Genomic DNA, 18,782 nt, shown 5'->3' with positions numbered 1-18,782 from the left:
TTAGATTCTATTTTATTTAATTTTGCTTCCTTCCTTATGATAAAGTGATTTGAATTCATCTGCAGATCTGATGATTAAATGGTACAATCGTAAGTATATAGAATTAAAGCAAGGCTTCAGCTCACATTGTTAAATTTGCACCAGCAGGACATCTTAAATGTCCTTACTGCCACAGCTTTGCCAGACCTGAGGACTCCAGTCTCAAGCACTGTCAAGCCAATGCTGTTCATCAGTGCTTTGTTTCAACAGAGAAATGTGGTGCATACCAGGGATAACAAAGGCAGCTCTTTTTTTTTTTGAAGAATACAAAATAGATTAAGCTGGTCTCAGCTGAAAAGGACACCATCAATTTAGACAGCAGCCTGCTCTTTCAGCTGAAAACATGGGAAATGGAGCAGCACAAATGGGTGAACTGCTTGATTCTCCAAAATATTTGTGAGATAATTAATCTCTACTGCTTTCTTTGTTTGATGGGGGACCAGCTTACTGCCCCATTACATGCAATGATATCACTGAAGAAGACAGGCACTTTCAAATGAGACAGAGAGAAACAGAATTTATTTTCTTTAACACAACATTCTTTGTATTTTGAGAAGTAAAAAACAAACTGTCCTTGTTCATGGCTCCTCAGCGCTGCAGCACTGGAAGTTTAGGGGCAAGGAACAGCTGTAAAACAGAAAGTGGGGGTAAAGAAAGCAATGCCAAACTTTGAGAAAGCACTACTGTAAATATAGCTAATGACTAGGCATAAAAAGAAGTACCAAGTGATTCCTTTTGTTCTTGTGGATTGAAAGCAGCTTGGTAAGAAATGTCAGGGCGATCATTCCCCACGCTTGCTGGAACAAGGCCTGCTAAGACTCTGGAATAATAGTGTCCCCGGCTACAGCACTCCCTTCTGGCTAATGTATAGATTAATTTTAAGAGAGCATGTAATAATAATAAAATCTTGTGACGGAAGGAAAAATAAACCCATGATAATAATTTAGTAGCGGAAGAGTTAGAAAATTAAGATGTTGATCAGGAAGATTGTCTTGAAGTGACAATGGTAGTACTTATCCTGGGTATCTTTGCACAAAGAACCATGGGCCAAAAGCACTAAAGCTGCCTTACTCCTATTTAAACATTTAATTTTAGCTGGAATAGAGAGGGTGAGATTTCTAGTGCACAAGAGAGCAAGACAGAGCTGAAGTGCCTGTATTTGAGCCCCTCATTTGAATTTTTCTCCTGTCTTTGAATTATTCCTTAAATGGCTAAAGATAGTTTCTCACTCATTCTTGCAATAAGATGTTTTAATTTCCTCATTCACTGCTCAATGCATTGTTCAAACTCTCCAACAAAAGAATCCCTGCTGAAAGCACTGCTTTGTCATGCTGGATTTTCAGAGGAAAGTTCACTGATCATGGAGCAGGAATGCAGAGACATAGCACGATTTCTCTATAGAAAGTTCTTTTTAGCATTTTTTTTGTAGTTAACTGAAGCATCTATTTGTTTATTAACAAAATATTTTCTAAGCACTTTTGTTACAGTGTCTAAACATTATGTTGTAGCTACTAACAAGCTTCTAAACACTATTTAAGAAATTAAAAAGGAAATATTACTTACCTCAGATTTCTTTTCCTAGTAATTATGTATTCCCGGTTCTATACCTTGTACCTGACTTACATGGCATTGTTGTTTGTTGTTAAAACAAGTAGACTTGATCCTTGTGCCTAATCAGTCACACCTTATCATTTTAATCAGTTACATTTTTACTTCATTTAACAGAGAAGCTTTTCAAAAATTCCAGTTACATCATCTCTAATTTCTTTGTGGCAAAGTTTTTTTTTTTTTTTCCTCTCTCTCTTTCAGCTCTTCAATTTTCACTCCATCATACCTTGTGCACTGGCCCCAAGAGATCTTAAAATATACTAAATGTTAGAGCAAGACCAAGGAGTCAGCAGCTCCTGAACACAGATATCTTCTAAACTTCTGGAATGCTGAATTGAGAAGAACTGATTTAAATCAATGCCTCTGCATAGGGGAGCTTGTTAAGCAGTATCCTCAGTTCTGTAAATTCCTACAGCAAGATTAAGGCTTCTTAAAATTCAGCATCAGAATGGAATTCTGATTAAGGAATATTGGGCACTTGTCTGCAGATGTGCCTGCCTTGAGGAGCTGATAAACTTTATATTTGCCACATGCACTAGCAGCAAGCTCCTAGCTGCTGAAGACTTTGAAGACAAATCCAAATAGTCCCAGCAGAGGCCCGAAAGAGCAGGCAGTGGGTCCTTGGATTCCTATGTAGTGCAGGTATCACCTCATGTGCTGGCACACAGAGGCTGAAGTTGTGCCCCAAAATCTGGTGCCAAAAAGCAAGCCTTGTCTTTTCATCTGTCCTTTCACACCTGAGGGCAGCAAGAATCTTAGACAGCTCTAAGTGAAAGACATTTTAAACTGCATAGTACTGGATTCTGATCTAAGGAGATCATCTTGATAGCTAAACAGGGTGAGTTAACAACTCTAAAGTGAAGGCATTTTCTGATCAGCATAAACATATCATTTGCAAATGACTGGGCTGTAGTATTTGTGACCTTTGCTTCCAAATGCAACAAAGGAAAGCTTTCCTTTTACCCAGCAGATGGCCAACTGCTCTTGGTAACAGAAAATAAAACGTAAGTAGAGGCTCTCTCGCTAACATTTATAGCCCTGCAGATGGACACTTTAAAGGAAAGACAGCTTTGTTTTTTTTAAAAAAAATAGTTTAAGTTCATATACTAATTATTTTGTGCTCTGTAACAGATCTCCCTTCTACGGACAGCTTTCCCAGAGCAGCAGAATAGGAGCAAGGCCTCAGGCAACTACACTGCACGCTCCAGGGAAGTGTGGTATTTCACTTCCACCACATAGTAGGAAACACTGGAATGACAGACACATTAGGCTTTAAATCACTGGAAAAACTCAAATATTCAGCCTAAAGAAGAAAACTTTGAAGCTTTGCTAGATGAAACCCTTATCTACTATTCTCTAATCTAGTTCTTTCTCTGAAGATTTTATGCACAAGGGCACTGAAGATTTGGCTAGATGCAGTTGTAACATGACTGTGACTTTCAATTAAGTCCAAAGGCACACCTAAAAGGGAATCTGAAGGTCTGAACTTGAACATTATGCAGTCTAATCCAATACAGCAACCTTTAGCAGAGGTTCAAAACCTGGAGCATAGGAGGATTAGACTGACCACAGTCACAGGCTTTGTTAACCCGTATCTCCAGGCACTGGGGACAGAATATCTGTTTATTATCCTCCCAGAGCTTTAATTTTTTTATTGCAGTGATTTTCTGTCTTTTGCTTTTCCCACACACAACCGTTACAGTGCTATTTGACGAGTGAGGAGGTATATGTATGTCCTATTAGAGATTACCATGACACAGAGATTACAAAAGAGCAGTTTCCCACTTCATTTGATACAGTTTCCAGTGCAATTTGAGTAACTATTTTAGTGTTCCTCATGTGTAGACAATCAGCTTTTTCTGTCTGAGACTCCTTTACATGGCAACACAGCAAAGAATATAAAGAAAGTATGACTGTATGCTAGGAAATTAAGAAAATTGGTAAGAATATTGCAGGCGGATGAACTAACTGAAATAGCATTAATGCTCTTAGCAAAGCATTCTAGATTTTGAAATGACATAGTCCTTTTTAATAAACTTTTTGCACAACTTAAATACTGACTGCAATGTGTTGTGCAAACAGTTCTAATGTTCTAATCTTACTGAAACAGCAGATTATGCAATCAGACTGCAATATACATGTTGCCTTTTGAAGACAAGTTTAAATCAAGGCCAGGTATTATAAAAGTATTGTTATAGAGGCAAAAGCTCTTTAGGATCATTATACTCACTCATTGCACAATAGAGGGAGGTCATTTAATTTCTGCTTTGTGGTATATTAGCCACTTAAGCCATAAAATGAAACCTTTGGAGACAGAAGATCTGCATGCATAAGTCATAATGGGTGCCATAATCATTTGCCTTTAGAGGTGGCAAATGATATCGTAAGTTATATTGCAGAAGTATGTGCAAATGGGCTAAGAAATGTTAAACAGGTGGAATGAAAGGTTTCTGGCAGGAAAAGCAACTAACCTGAGGGGAATCTCCGAGCAAGTAAGACCAAGCATATTTCCCTCCTCTGCCTCTTGTTCATGTTCTCTGCCATTCTGCCCTTCTACTTGGCATTTGTTAAAGTGATATGTTTTTTACTATTTCCTGTCCTGCTCCTTTTCTCTAAGCTCATTATTTGATTTTTGCCACCCTTTTTCCTTTCATGTTTATGCTTGGTACAGGCAACAGCAGCTGCACAGAATAAATCCTTTGGGTTTTATACAGCCATTGTTTCAAGCTGTCTTTCAGAGTGTTCCTACACATTTTCAATAGTAAACAACCACAGAAAGAAGCTGGAATTAATAAAAACATAATAAAAATGCAGAGCTAAATACTGTGATGCAGCGAGAGCAACTGCAGGTATGCATATACACAGCTTCTTTGATCAGCCTATTATGAAGGAATGATTATTTTTACAGGAAAGCATGCAATACTTATTTCATCCACCAAGATGTGTCTTTTGTTGTTGTTGTTGTTGTTGTTGTTGTTTGAATTCAGTTCTAAATAAGCACCACAAGGCTGAGACGTTAGATTCCCTTTCTTTGTTTTGTAAGTAAATGTTGCTTTAGGTCCTCCTTCACCCGATTAGCTAGTAGTCCACTACATATAGGAACAGCCTGAGATGATCTAGCTATGTTCAGACTACACTTGTTTCAAAGGAAGAGATTCCAGCTAAAAATAAAAACCTACTCCTTTTTCTATCACACACATTTTTTGCTGAAGAGACGCCTCTGGCATAGAACCGCTCTGGCAACTCTGGACCAGCTCAGAAGCTACCTTATATCTGTTCCTTGGAGTCCATATTGAACCTTACTGCTGGAAATGGAGAATGGCCTGGCTGTAACAGAATTTTCTCTGTAGTCTTTTTCAGACTGCGTTACGCATAAATCATTAATTAAAAGAAATAGATCCCCTTAGAACTGACAGATTCTGAATTACCAGTGAGAATTGCTATTTTAAGGACTATTTTACATGAAAGAAAAGAAAGAACTCTACCATGACAGCAAATATCTTTTGGTAATTTTGCCTATTGTTCTATTAGAGTCACCTCCTATTTTGCGAAAAGCTGTATGTATAGTATGCGTGTTTATATTATCTAGAATTTCAGAACACAAGATGGCAGTGTACATTGTACTGAATTCAGGCTTCTAGCCTTCTCTTACTCAAACACTGCATATAACATTTTATTCTCTTATATATTAACCTGGTCACGTAATTGCGGTATTAGAAATAAACCTAGAAGTATTTGTCAACAACAGAAACAAATGCAGTTTGCCAGTGAATGAATATTGCATGAGGAAATGTTAGGTAAAGCTTAATTCAAGATTTTATCATACATAATAACACTCAGGAGACACTGAAAGCCTCTTATGGAACCCCTCAATTGCAATAACAAGAGGGTATCCCTTTATGAAGGAACGGAAGTTGGCTCAGTAATAAGAGTTTCAGAACAAAATTGGCTGCTGGGGAAAAGAACATATGAGAGCTGGCAGCCTAAAATGTGTCAAAAGCTCAGGGTTCTCAGAGGAGTAGTGCAGACCACTGAAGTGGAACAGACTGAACAGTATCTAAAATGGCACAGGTGCCTTTTTATGAAAAAAAACAACAAAGTGGACAACTGTTTGGCATGACAGTTTTGAGAATGAAAGTCCCTCTGAGAAGCATCAAATTAGAGGATAGGTGTCTGGCTGAGGACAAAATTGCTTAAACTGGAACAAGGAATTGGACCTTTCTGTGCAAGGCTTTAGAGAATGCTCATTCAAAGTTTTTTGGGGTACAAGTGGCCAAATAGAACTGCAATTACAAACTTTCTATATAACTACTCCCCAATCTCTTTCTTCCGAGTTGAGTTGAATGTTACCATGTCTGTTTTTCTGAACTGAACCGATAGCATTTGGTTATACAACTGTAACCTGCTTACAAAGGTTTGTGACCTAGTAAAGAATGCCTAAGAAAAATAGTAATATTTCAGAGTATGAAATCATGCTGGAAAACATGATCCCCATGGGATGTGTAACACTGTCAAAACTCTAGGAAGTCCTGCTTTCTTTCTAGGTGATGTTTAAATTACATTACTTCCCTGTATTTGAACTCAAGACACTAACAGACAAATCAAACTGAGCCAACATACCAAAACTCAACACCAAGGTTCATTATTTCAGGATAAAGCTCTTAATGTAACATAGTTATTTTGAAAGAGATTATGATAATGTATAATTTCTATCATTTGGGTGCAACATCATTTTCTGTTCTTCTCTCCAGAATGGGAAATTTTTTCTTCTTCTACTATACTCAACAATAAAGAATCTCAAAGCACTCTGAGTGAGCACGGCACAGAGAATGTGGAGATGGAAGTGGGAATGCTGCTCTGCAAGTCTTCTTTTCTTGTAGTTATTATCCATGTATCAAAATATCACCTCTGTTCCTAGTCCCACAACCACAGTAGCTCCAATGAAAAGCTGTCAGTTTTTCATGATGGTCCATTCTTGTCACTATTTTGATTGCTGCTTGTTATTGCCTTATGTTGCCACACATAAATCACTGGTTTTAGTCCAAGATTTTGGACTCCAAGCTTGCACAGGATTGAATTTGGCATTGATTCAAATCAAGTAATTCAAATGCCATTTTTGCCTGGTATTTAAACTACGTCTGGGTGTGGGCTAAAATAAAGCATCTTACCTAGCAGTTTCAGTCCTTTGGTCTATTTGTCACAATAGATTACAGAAAGTGTGATATGCACAGAATTATGCATGTACTTTTCACTCATATAAAATGGAGGATAAATTGAACATGTCATGCTTCTAAGCCAGTAATTTATATTAAGTACAAGCTGGGAATGGACTTGAGCCAAAACCTCAGATCTAAACTAACTTGTGTTCCAGGGAAATTTTAATCTGAATAAAAAAATTATACCTGCTCATTATATAATTAAGTAAACCAACAAAAGGTGATTGCTCAGTATTCTCAAACTGAAGAATTTACATCAAGATTTAAATTTTGTGGGTCAGTTCACAGATGCCTTATATTGACTCTGGTCATAGAAGTTCTTTGTGTGTAATTATTGCTTTTTGAATTCTGCTGTCTGAGGAAACTATTCTGAATATCTCTGCTGGCTTTGAATATATCCCCAATCTGTGTAAATGAAATTCTTTGGCCTGATAATATTTCCTCACAGAGTGTATGTTCCGAGGAGTCACAGATTCAAGGTTTCCCTGACTTTTCCATATGCAGACTGTTGAAGTCAGTCTCATGGTCTCCCTTTCATCACAGGTGCTTAGTCAAGGTTTAATTTGCAAAGGTACATCTTCTCTTTGGCAACTCTGGGATCTGCCCACCTTTCAAGTTTCTACGAATGCAGATACAGTTAATGTCCAGTTTTGGGAGGAGAAAGGAAATCACTGACTTGCTGCTTTTGTATGGTTTTCTCTATAGGGGTCTTCTTTTGCTTCCAGTCAAAACCAGTCCACTTTTTTATGTCAGTGAAATGCCCACATATACATACAGTCAAATTCCCTCCTTAGATAAAATCAGTTTTTCTTACTTTAGTGTTCAAAGTAAATCCTAATCCAACTTTATTTTACCAGGTATAATCATTTTTCCAATATAATCAAACATAATCTACCCCCCTCAAACAAAATTGAGCTATAAAAGCTCACCCTAAGATTAATCCCTCCCTCTCCAATCAGTCTGTCAAAACCCACCTCTTTAACCCTACATAAATGAAAATTAATTTCTTCTCAGTAGTCCAAAACAATCTCTTTCCCCCTAAAATAAACTCTTCTCTCAACATTAAATTCTAATGACACTTGCAAATTCAGGAAGTTGTGGTGCAGTAGCATGATAATCATCCTTGAGGCAGTTTAACCTTTTCATTTACTAAAAGCATCATCTCTGCCATTCATCAATCCATCATGTAAAAGCCTAGGTCTGGCCTATGAGAGGATGCAGCAGAAAATGTTAGTTTGCAGTGGATTGCTACCTTTCAGTCCAGCAGGAACATCCAAAATCAGACCTGAGAGTTGGTCAGGTCAGGGAATGACTGTGGAAAAGGATGTTGGGGATTATTACTGAAACAGTCACAAATAAATATTGATCATAATAATAAAAAGGCAATATATTTAAAACTGACAAAAGTAATATGCTTGTGAAACATTCTGGCACATGGTATCATTGAGGCCAAGTGCTTAGTGAGATTTAGTAAAAGGTTATACGTACATATTCATACATTTATGTGGGGAATTAGATTGGACTCGATAAAAATTCAGAACAGATATAAATGTTCACAATTCAGGGCATAAATCAGCCATCAGGCTGAGGTTAGAAAATAACTTCCCCCATAGTCAGGTTGTTATATAATTATCCATTATACCTGTGGAGGGGCAAAAAGCAAATTGAAGAATTGGACAATTTCCTCAGAGACATCTGGGAATTACTATTGTCAGACAACTAATTTAGATTTGATCTGGTATGGAAGTTCTTATTACATCAAATAATGTAATTTAGAATTAAAGAATATAATATATTTTGTATTTCTTACTCGTTATGTGATCTAGTTTAGGCCTGAGGGTAACTACAAGCCCTTTCCTTATAAGCAGGCCAAAGTTAGTGATATTCAGTCTTCTGTGTTTTCTCACAGAACCTCCTCAAAACAGCTTCAAATTTTCTGAGGAAGTCAGACAGAGTCTCAGGAATTTAATTTGTTGAAATGATAGCCAAGTATTTGGCTATGTTAGCAGAGCAAAAATTTTGTGCATGAACTACAAAAACCTCATATTCTGAACAGTTCTTATCCTTTTTAATTGTTGCATAATAACCTAACTCCTGAACATCACAAACTATAGCACTTATGCTAGGACAAGCCTGCTTTGTTCTGCTCACTTTTGTCAGTTCACCTAAGCAAAATACAAGCCTTCTAATGGACTTGTTTTCATCAAAGAACCTATCTGCATCTCTCCTGTTGCATTTACAATGTGAAAGCTAACACGATATAACACACATCGTACTCCAATAAAACAGCCTTTGTGACCTTGAAAGCAGAGAGCTTGATTGAAAATGGCATGGTTAAGAATCCATAAAAAAACACTGGAAACAATTTACATTCTGTGCATGGGTCAAGGGATACTAGCTGCATTCAGGTAGTTTTATAGAACGAAAGTGGTACAGTTGTAATTATACTATAAAATAGGACCATAATAAACGTGGGAAACCAAGGAACAGTTATTAACCAAACATCTCACCAATTCTGAGAAGAAAAAGGAGTGATACTTGCCATCAGTCTCTTTTAAACATAATTTCTGTTCCTAGTAAATAATACTACAAACATTGCAAAGCAATCACTCAACAGCTGGAAGGTTCTAGGACCACAAGCAACAAATACTGTGGATTTATGAAAAATAAATCTTGTTGTGCAAACTTGAGTGATCTCTTTGGACAGATTTATAGAGGAGTGACTGAAGAGAAGGAGACAGATGTAATGGACCTTTTTTAAAGGTTCAAACCATATTCCATAAAAACCTTACTTTAAAAATTAATTCAAACTGCCTTTGACAAATAAGCTCTAACTTCTCGTGCTGTTATGGAACATCTGTCCCCAGAATGTGGGCTGACAGATACCTCTTGTCACCTGGGATTGCCCCCAGCTCAGGGCCAAGCACTGTAGGTGTGCCAAGCACAAGGCTTTGCAGGCTCCAGTTACCAGGGCGTCCTCATTAACACATAGGCTCTGCAGAAGTAATAGGACAACTTTATAGCTTTCTTGGAACAAATAGGGCAACTCCCTTAAGCACAATTATTCTAACAGCAGCAACAAAATCATCCCTGCAGTTGAAACTGAAATGAGGGTCATGATAGTATGGGGTGGGCCTTGTTGGGACCATTTTACACCAGTCTTCTGCCAATCACATATGCAGTTTTGTTGTGTCTCCTGACTCCTTATGTCCTCCTGCTGCTACTAATGACACCCTGCCAGCAGCAAGCTATTTCCCTGTGAAGCTCCCATGCTGCTTACAACCCAGCTGCCTCATTTTGCCAGCCACCAAACTGCTGCGCCTGCTCTCATGTAGTTTTTTCCCTCTTGAACATCGTTCACAGTATACTGGAAACCTCAATATATACTGGCAACTTCAATATAGTGTCCAAAGGTGTAAACAAAAGGTAGTTCATGTAGTGAACTGCAAGATTTTTTGGGGTGGGATGAGTATTCGTGTGTGGTCTAATTTTTTTTAACATCTTCATCAGGAAAATAAAGTAATCATCAGCATGATACTGACATTTACAATTGTACACTATAGGGAGCTGCAAATGTCAAATAGAGAATTATAACTGAAATGTAAAGAAATTAGATACTCAAAAGTAATAGTTTAGATCTAGAATCAGCCAATTTGACAAATATTGTACAAACAATCCAAATTTTCATTTGAAGAAATATGCTGAAAAGCACAAATTAGAAAAGAGAATGATGGGAAACTTCTTCCTCTCCACAGGCAACTAGATGTGAGTTTGCAATAGGATACAGCAAGACAAAAATCAATATAATTTTGGGCTCCATATGAAGAACTGTAACAGCATCAGGTTAAGTCATTTTCTTTACAATTCTGGCCTTAAATACTCAGTTCCATCCATAATACTACCAAAAAGACAAAAACAGATGAGAAAGAGTTCTGAAAAAAGCCAGAAAATTAATCAGTGGCTGGAGGGCCAGATTTATTTGGAAATATGTCTTTTATGTTTAACTTGTCCAGACCTCTAAGGCTGATTAAGGGGAACCCATAATAGACTTGTTCTTCTGGAATAAATTATTTAGAAATAAAAAGCAAAAAGAAAAAAAAAAGGTCAGCAAGTCAGCAAGTCATGGACAGACAGAGATCCCAATACTGCTTTGGAGATGGCATTTCTGAGCATCTGCCAAATTACTCTAGCAGCAAACCCAGAAGAGCATGAAAACATAAGGGTTGCATTTGCATTCTTAGAAATCAAGTTTAGTGTGTGTCTCCTCAGAAACTCACCTTCAGAGACAAACTCCCTGTTTCTACCGTATTCTCAAACAATATAGTAGGTACACAGTCCAGTATGCTGCTGAGGATCACACTTATTGCATGATATTGCTTGATATTCTAAACACAGTTCATCCTTAGCCTGTGTAATACACTTTCCTTGTTGCAACAGAGCTATGATTAGGAATGAGGCCAATGGGTAGGAATACCATGACATATTTAGGACAAGACAAAGAGACGCAAGTCAGAAGCTGAAGTTAAACTAGAGAAAGGGGGAGAGGCAAAGACAAAATACCAACAGAAACCTGACAGCAGAATCCATGGTTTCTGCATTTTTGTTTCCTACACACCAAAGCATAGAGGACACATCTACACTGGGAGCAAATCTATGCAACTTGTTCTGCGTATTACCTACACTGCCCAGTAAGCAGTGAGCCTGTGAGAGTTTTCTCATGCAGAACTGGAGTCCACCCAGCTGAATCTTCACAAATCTGAGCACATTGGGGAATTAGCACTCCACCAGACACATCAGGACAGACTTGCACTGACAGTCACGGATAGTTTACAGACTGCCTGCCTGTGAACAAGAAGCAGAGCAGCCTGCGTGTACGGCTGCTCCAAGAGCAGGCCTTTCAGAGCAGCATGAATAGAGACAGCAGGTTGTGTATATTTTAAACACGGTGAGTGAGCACTGCTTGCTGGGTTAGCAGACTATATAGGCATGACAGGAGGCTGAAAGAGGAAATAGCGTATTATACTCCCACATCATGTGACTATCAAAAAGAAAATCTCTCTCTCAAAAAAAACTGGCAATAAAGCAGCCAAATCCTCCTTTCCTTTTTGAAAATCAGAACAGGAAATAACTCTGTTTCCCCCCAGTTAGCAAACTCTTTCATTGTAGCCAACAACAAACAGAACGCTAAGTTACAGAATAAAGGTCTTTCCTAGAAAGTGATTCTGAATATATTACAGTTTACTATGTGAGTTATTAATTCTGTTTCTACAGATATGCCACTAATATCCTAAAATTTGTTGACAGAGCAGATATTCTACCAGATGCTTTTCTTGTCTTTTATATCAGAACATTTACATTGTTCTTGCTTTCACACTTTCTATATTTGGGGGTTGGTGTAATAAAAAATGCAAGAGCAATTATAGTGTTTGGGAAATGTCCAAGCTCTCTGATCCCCTGTGAAGACCTGGCAATTTAAAGGGAATAGCAGGCAGATAGGAGTTGGGTCAGCACACCTAATACACCTACAACATAAATAGATTACAATACTTAAAGGATGGTGGTGAGCTCAACAGCATATCAGATAGGGAGTTCCAACTACCAAACACATGCTGTACTTTAAACTTTTTGTAGTATATTTATCTATATAATAACATAGTTACTTAGTTCAGCTACTTGCTTTAGTAGTTGGAAGTTGCAAACTCAGTCTTTTAGAACTGTTTCCAATATACTGAGTGGAATTCAGGTTGCAAACTTTTCAATTCATGTGAATTTTAAATTGCAAGAGATACAGGGTCATTAATTCTGGAATAAGTTTGTTGGTCTATTTTAGCTGAATTCAATATTTAATTCTGGAACAATTATTCCATTTTAGAATTACTCCAGAATTGTTTTGGCTCTAAAATGTCATAAAAATATCTTTCATTACATATACCTATATTCTAGTATGCCTGAGTAAAAGAAGAATTAGGATTCTAATCCGGTAAAGAGTCCAGATCACAGCATTTATTATCTGCATATTCCAGGACATTAAAACTTTCAATTGTTTTTTCACTAAACTGAATGAGGCAGTTTGTTAATAATTACCTTTGCATAATCAGAATCTAAATCAATGATGGCTTTGTGATTTGAATATTAATTATTTAAAGTATACTTTAAAGTCACTTTTATTAAGCTATTTTGTTGTGCAATTTATCACCAAATAGTTTATTCATTTTTCCTGCTGACTGCAATCTGAGTTTGTTTTTTTTTTCTTTGAGAAAGAAGGAACAAATTTTCAACCATTCTAATTTTCAGGTATGCACTTTGCATTGCTTTTAATTATTTAGGCTGATAGAAGTTAACACTAAAAGTCCATAGTCCATAGGGAGTGAAACATGAGAAGACAACTTAGTGGATTGTAACTGACCCAGAAGGAGGAGTGGGCAAGACCCTCAGAGGAAAACAGGAATTTGAGGTAGACATACAGCAAAGAACTTAAGAGTAGTATCATGAGGGAGCTCTCCTGCTCCTTTTACAGGTGTGGCTCTAAGGACCCGTCAGTCCTTTTGGAAAGAAGCAGTTTTAGAGTGAACAGATAATAGTGAGGAAGGCCTCAGACTACTTACTCTGCAACACAGGATTTTGTATGAAAGCCTCACTGTCTTGTTTTCCTTCTCCTACAAGCATGCAATTCCAGATGAAAGCAGCTTGTGGCTCTGCAGACTTTCCAGAATCTGTAGAGGATTTAGATGGCAATGTAACACAGCTGTTATCACACATAATTCAAAATTTTCTAGCCGGAATAGGAATACAGAAATATTCCTGAAAGTAAATTAAAACAATTGTTTAACTAATACTTCCAAAAAGTCATCATGACTTTTCACTGTGTGGAAGACATAAGCTCAGCAACTAAGAAATGTCCTCTATTTTGTTTTTATCAAGCTTACTCAGTAGGAGGTGAATTCTTACTGCGTAACATTGGTAAAAGCTGCACCTAGAACTGCCTGTGCAAAAAGTATTATGAACAACTCTTCAGAACAGTGTTACCCGATGAGTATAGATCAGCCTGCTGTTGCAAAGGTAAGCAGAGCAGGGTGCTGTAAGTACAGCATCCACATTCACTGTGAATAAACAGGAGGAGTAGCACAGAGTTCCTCCAAAAGGTTTTGAAAATACTGCCACGAAGTGGCTAAATTATCCTGAAAGCTCTTGTATTTATTTCAAACACATTGTTCTCAGGAATTTCTCAGCTTGAAAGGATTTTAATTTCTAAGTTTAAGTCATCAAATCATAATAAGACAGAAACTCTGACAGTCATAGATTCAAAACATTTCGATGTCAGTTTACTCTATAGAATGAGACAAGTACCAGCAGAAGACAAACCACTTCTGATTCCTCTGAGCCAAATTTAAATTTGAACTTTCCTCAGGAAAAAAATGAGTAAAGGTCTATACTCTACTTGTTCATACTTATATATAAAAAGACCTACAACTTCCCTTACTTCCATGGTTCCAGGAAATGAAATCATAACCGGTTTGGGTCAAAGCTGAAGGTTTTAGGTATAGGGTTACTCTTCCACCAGGAATCCACTAGTGACAGGGTCTCCTCTGAGAAGCGAAGAAAGAACCAGCTACTGTACTTTAGGCAGCTCATTAACTTCACCTAACTTTTAGATGGTAGAGATTAGGGAGATAAATTCCAGCCATCATACAGGAGGACATACCGTCTCATTATGCCAACAACTAAGCACCTATCCATGGTCTATCTTATAACTTTGCTATGTAAGAAGGGGACAGAATTTGTGCCATGTATGATGCTGATTCCAGTGTTCTTGGTTTACATTCCATGCAGAGCTCTCCACAAAATATAGGATGTCTCCTCATCACTGAGTTAAATTCAGTTTCACTGAATCTTTTCATCAGTGTTTTTTCCAGTGTCATCACTGAGACTAAATTTAAAGCAAAAGTCCGTATTAAAAATATAAAATCAAAAAAGTTCCAGCGCAAAATCACAGATCCTGAGAGCCACTACTCATTAGGGTCCTATTCAACACAGTCACTGACAAATGTTCAGAAATTCAATGTGACTGAAATCCAATCAGCATATTGAGACTTGTATCCATCATCTTTCAGCAGTTTATAATAATATTATCTTCCAACAGTTATTTTCCTCCATTGTCCTTTCTTTGAAGATATTCAAAAGTAGCAAGGTTTTATAACATATGTTTTCAGCAATAGATGGCACCAGTAGTTTCTATCTTTGTATTATTCCAACATAAAGCAATATAAAATGTTATACAGATATGTCAGAAAGAATTTTACCGAAGTGTCACTAAGAGTCCATTAGCTAAAAGTATGGCCAAATCTTTCCTTCGACCTATCATTTTAAAAAGCATAAGACTATATTACAATATATTTTGATAATAAAATACATGTTTTTACAAATATTAAGACTGATAAAAATTCTAATGCAAGAATAGAAATAATAGAATGACAAATACAAAAATAGCCAACTGGTAAAAATTTAAATGATATGTGTAATTAAAAATCGTCTATACTCCTTGTTACTTTTCAGTAAAGTATCACCAAGGGTTGCTCTTGAATACATAAGTTAACTCATGTACTCAGCTACTTCAGATCTCCTGGAAAGTGTATCTATCTTGTTATACTATAAGCTAAAGTATCCTAAAAATGGGTAAAGAGCTTTAAGAGTAAGGTCAATACATACAGACTACATACCTAAGTTTTACAAGGTGGATGCACATATATGAGCAGAAATACGGCAAATAGAAAAGCATTTGAATTTTTCTGTGTTTGATCAAAAATTTGTATTTACAAGTGGAGACTAAAGCACTACATTGGACCCAAATTCCTCTATATATTCCTTATGGAGATGTTATAATATCCCAAAGAAACTGAATGTTCCTCACTAGCTGCCTCCTGGATTAAAAAGATTCAATGTTAACTGGAAACATTTTCTTTAAAACTTTATTTTACAGAAAGCTACAAGGCAAGTAACAAACCAACCTATGGTTCCAGGTATTTCAGACTGTCTAATCAAATGAAGATAAGAATACTGCAAAATTATAGTTTACACTTAGATTCAGAAAGCTCCTAATGCACTTCTTCAAGTGGTGTATAGTGAGAATGTTGTGGTGAGATACAGCATTTTCATTAAGTTGAAAAGTTGGATGGCTGAATAGCTGCATTACTCATAAGAAATGAAGCACTGGTCTGTCTAGGATCCAGGTGTGAAGATAAGGAAAGGAGAAAAGAAATTAATCAAGGAACATGAATGAAATATATAGTTAATGCTCCTTTATCTGTCCTGGCCAGAAAGTGTTCTTCTTTTTTTTTTTTTTTTTCTTTTTTTCTTTTTTTTACCCTTGTCCACATGGTCCAAGCAAGCTGCTAAGCTAAGCTTTGCATAGTATTTCTGCACTGATAGAATCTATACAAACTCATAACGCTCCCATTTGCTTTTCTTTTGCTTTTTTATTAGATGAAGCATGTAGAAAAGACATCTTTATAGTTTCAGGGCAATTTTTCATGAATTGACATTATATATTACTCATACTCAGCTAATGTGTTTTGTCTTCTGCTTGCTATTTCTTTTATAGTACTGAAAAGGTCAAAAGATGGTAATTAATAAAACCATCATTTGCAGGGGATCTTGGAATGGGAACAGCTGTAACCAAAAGGTTCTTTAAACTGTGACAGCCCATTTCTGTTGCAGAGCTCTGTTTCTCTACAGTCTCCAACATACAGTCTCATTTTAGTTAAATTCAGTTGGATTCACTTTTAGACTGGTACTATAAAAATGATACACAGGAATCTACTTAAGATTTTGCTGCTGAATTCCAGTCATGTAACTTAAGCTAGTTTGCTTTAGATTTCAAATGTGGAAGAGATTCATTTTCATGTTCAGACTAACTTATGGTTGATTTTTATATAATAATCCAAAAACCATAGAAAATGTAATGTGCAAAGACCTTACTTTGGGTCGTGATACAGTTGCCACTCTAGATAACATAGATAAACCTTGTAGTAAAATGGATTGGTTGATCATTCCTGTAGATATTACAAAGCTACATATAAATATGGTGGCAGGTTACTTTCTTGTTTTCGTGATTAGCCTACAATAGAACTGTTTGATTTTCCCTTAGGGATAGTAAGAGCATACTAATTCAATGTTATTTTGTTATAATAGGTCATTGAAAGGAGCCTCAAAAAAGGATTAAAATACATTGTCATACACTGTCAGCTAGTCTACAAACACAGTGGCAGTGGTCACACTCTTTTCAAAGCCATCTTCAGCGCACTGAATTAAGTACTTGACTGCTACTTGAATTTCCAGGTGGAATCCTGCCTGTTCTCTGATAAGTGCTGTTTAACAAATACTGACAAGTGATTTAAGATGAGACACTCATCTTAGTTTGGTATTAATTTGGTAACTATCACACAGTAGGGATACAGGCCTGTGGTTCATCAGCTCTAAGGCATTCCCTATTTTTAGGTGTGCTGTGGAGTGTGCTTGCTGTCATACCTAAGGAATATGATATGTTGTTGAATGCATATTAAATAACTGGAGAAGTTAAATCCCTGTCACTAGTCCACAATGTTTTATCTGTTTGACACAAATTTTAAAAGGACCAATGGCATTATTGCTTTGGGGAGTTGGGGGATGTAGTCCAAAGGTATAAATTCCAAGTGGTTATTGTGTACTAAGTCCCATACCTTCTTATCTCTGTTCTGGATAGTTCATAAGTTTAGTCATTTGTTTGGTATTCTTCTGCTTTGGGGAAGCTGATATGCAAGCAGATCTGCAATGCTGTTACAGTGCTGTAACGCTTTCTTTTATGTCTAATAAAACTCCACACGGATATCATTAGTGTTGTGGGTTACAGCTGCATTCCATGAGGTTTTGCCATGACTTCCATCTTTCATCTGCCAGTGCTGAATTCATTGTTTAACTATACGTAGCCTATATTTACCAAGTGCTATGTCAGTACGAAATACTTAGATACATACGCAGCTGTGCTAAGACTCAAGAAAGAACTGGAAAATAGAAGACTAGATAAAGAACACGGCGATATCATTTTCTTTTAATCTGATCCCATACCAGTATAACATCTTTGACTGAAGAAGGAAATTCTGAAATTTTAATCTTATGAGCATTTCCATTACATCTGTCCAAAAAATATTATATGGGATTCAAATGTACAAATCCTGATCGTGATCAAACAATGTATGTCAATACCTGTAGTATCAACTGGGGCTACAACACAAGTAATAAAATAGGTGTAAGGGAATTACAGCAGTTTTGGGAAAGCTATTACCTTGGTATATTAGAAAAGTACATATAGAGGCTACAAAAGGAACTTTCTAGTTCAGCAAAGACTCAGCTAGAAATAGTCAAGAAAAATGTATTTTTAGAAGCCTTCTAAATTTAGCAAACTATTTTGACGAGGAGACCTAAAAGGACATCAGAGGCCTGCACGAAGTAGTTGGAGATGAACTAGCCGCCTTATGCTGCTAGATTGCTTACGGTCTCATTATGAATTTGTACTTGCTGCGCAGAAACGTGAAAACGCTGAAAAACCACCAACCTTCCGGAGAGCGTTATCATTACTGTACGCAGGCGGCGCATGCCCCAGGCTAGACTGGAAACCTTCAATCTGAAGCTCCCAGTCGCTTGGTGCTCCTCCACCCAGCCCTGTGGGTGGCACAGGGAAGCACACCAGAAAACGGCAGCCGCCCCGCGCCGGCGTTCCGCGCGCCCCCTCACGGCTCGCGGCGGCGGGAGGGCGCAGCCGCCTGCCGCAGCGGCCCGGCGGAGGCGCTCCGAGGGCGCCCCCCGCGCGGCAGCCAGCGCCGCCCGGCCGCCGGCGGGAGGCGGCGGGGGGCCGGGCACCAGGCGGGCGGGAGCTTCCCGGCACCG

The 18,782-nt window shown here is 37.5% G+C and overlaps 1 protein-coding gene across 1 annotated transcript in view; it reads right to left on the bottom strand.

The window, feature by feature from the left end:
• AGPS (alkylglycerone phosphate synthase) overlaps positions 1 to 18,659 on the bottom strand; it is a 92,089-nt gene extending 73,430 nt beyond the window's left edge. The window contains exons 1-2 of the mRNA XM_062578517.1: positions 18,451 to 18,659; positions 13,469 to 13,576 (exon numbers count right to left, since the gene is read on the bottom strand). The gene's annotated coding sequence lies outside the window, so the exon portion shown is untranslated. The remainder of the gene's footprint in view (positions 1 to 13,468; positions 13,577 to 18,450) is intronic.
• Between the last annotated feature and the right edge of the window lie 123 nt (positions 18,660 to 18,782).

The sequence above is a fragment of the Rhea pennata genome, chromosome 6 (assembly GCF_028389875.1).
Source record: "Rhea pennata isolate bPtePen1 chromosome 6, bPtePen1.pri, whole genome shotgun sequence".
Classification (NCBI taxonomy): Eukaryota; Metazoa; Chordata; class Aves; order Rheiformes; family Rheidae; genus Rhea; species Rhea pennata.
The sequence above is the reverse complement of the archived record's forward strand: the minus strand, read 5'-3'. Positions and strand labels throughout refer to the sequence as shown.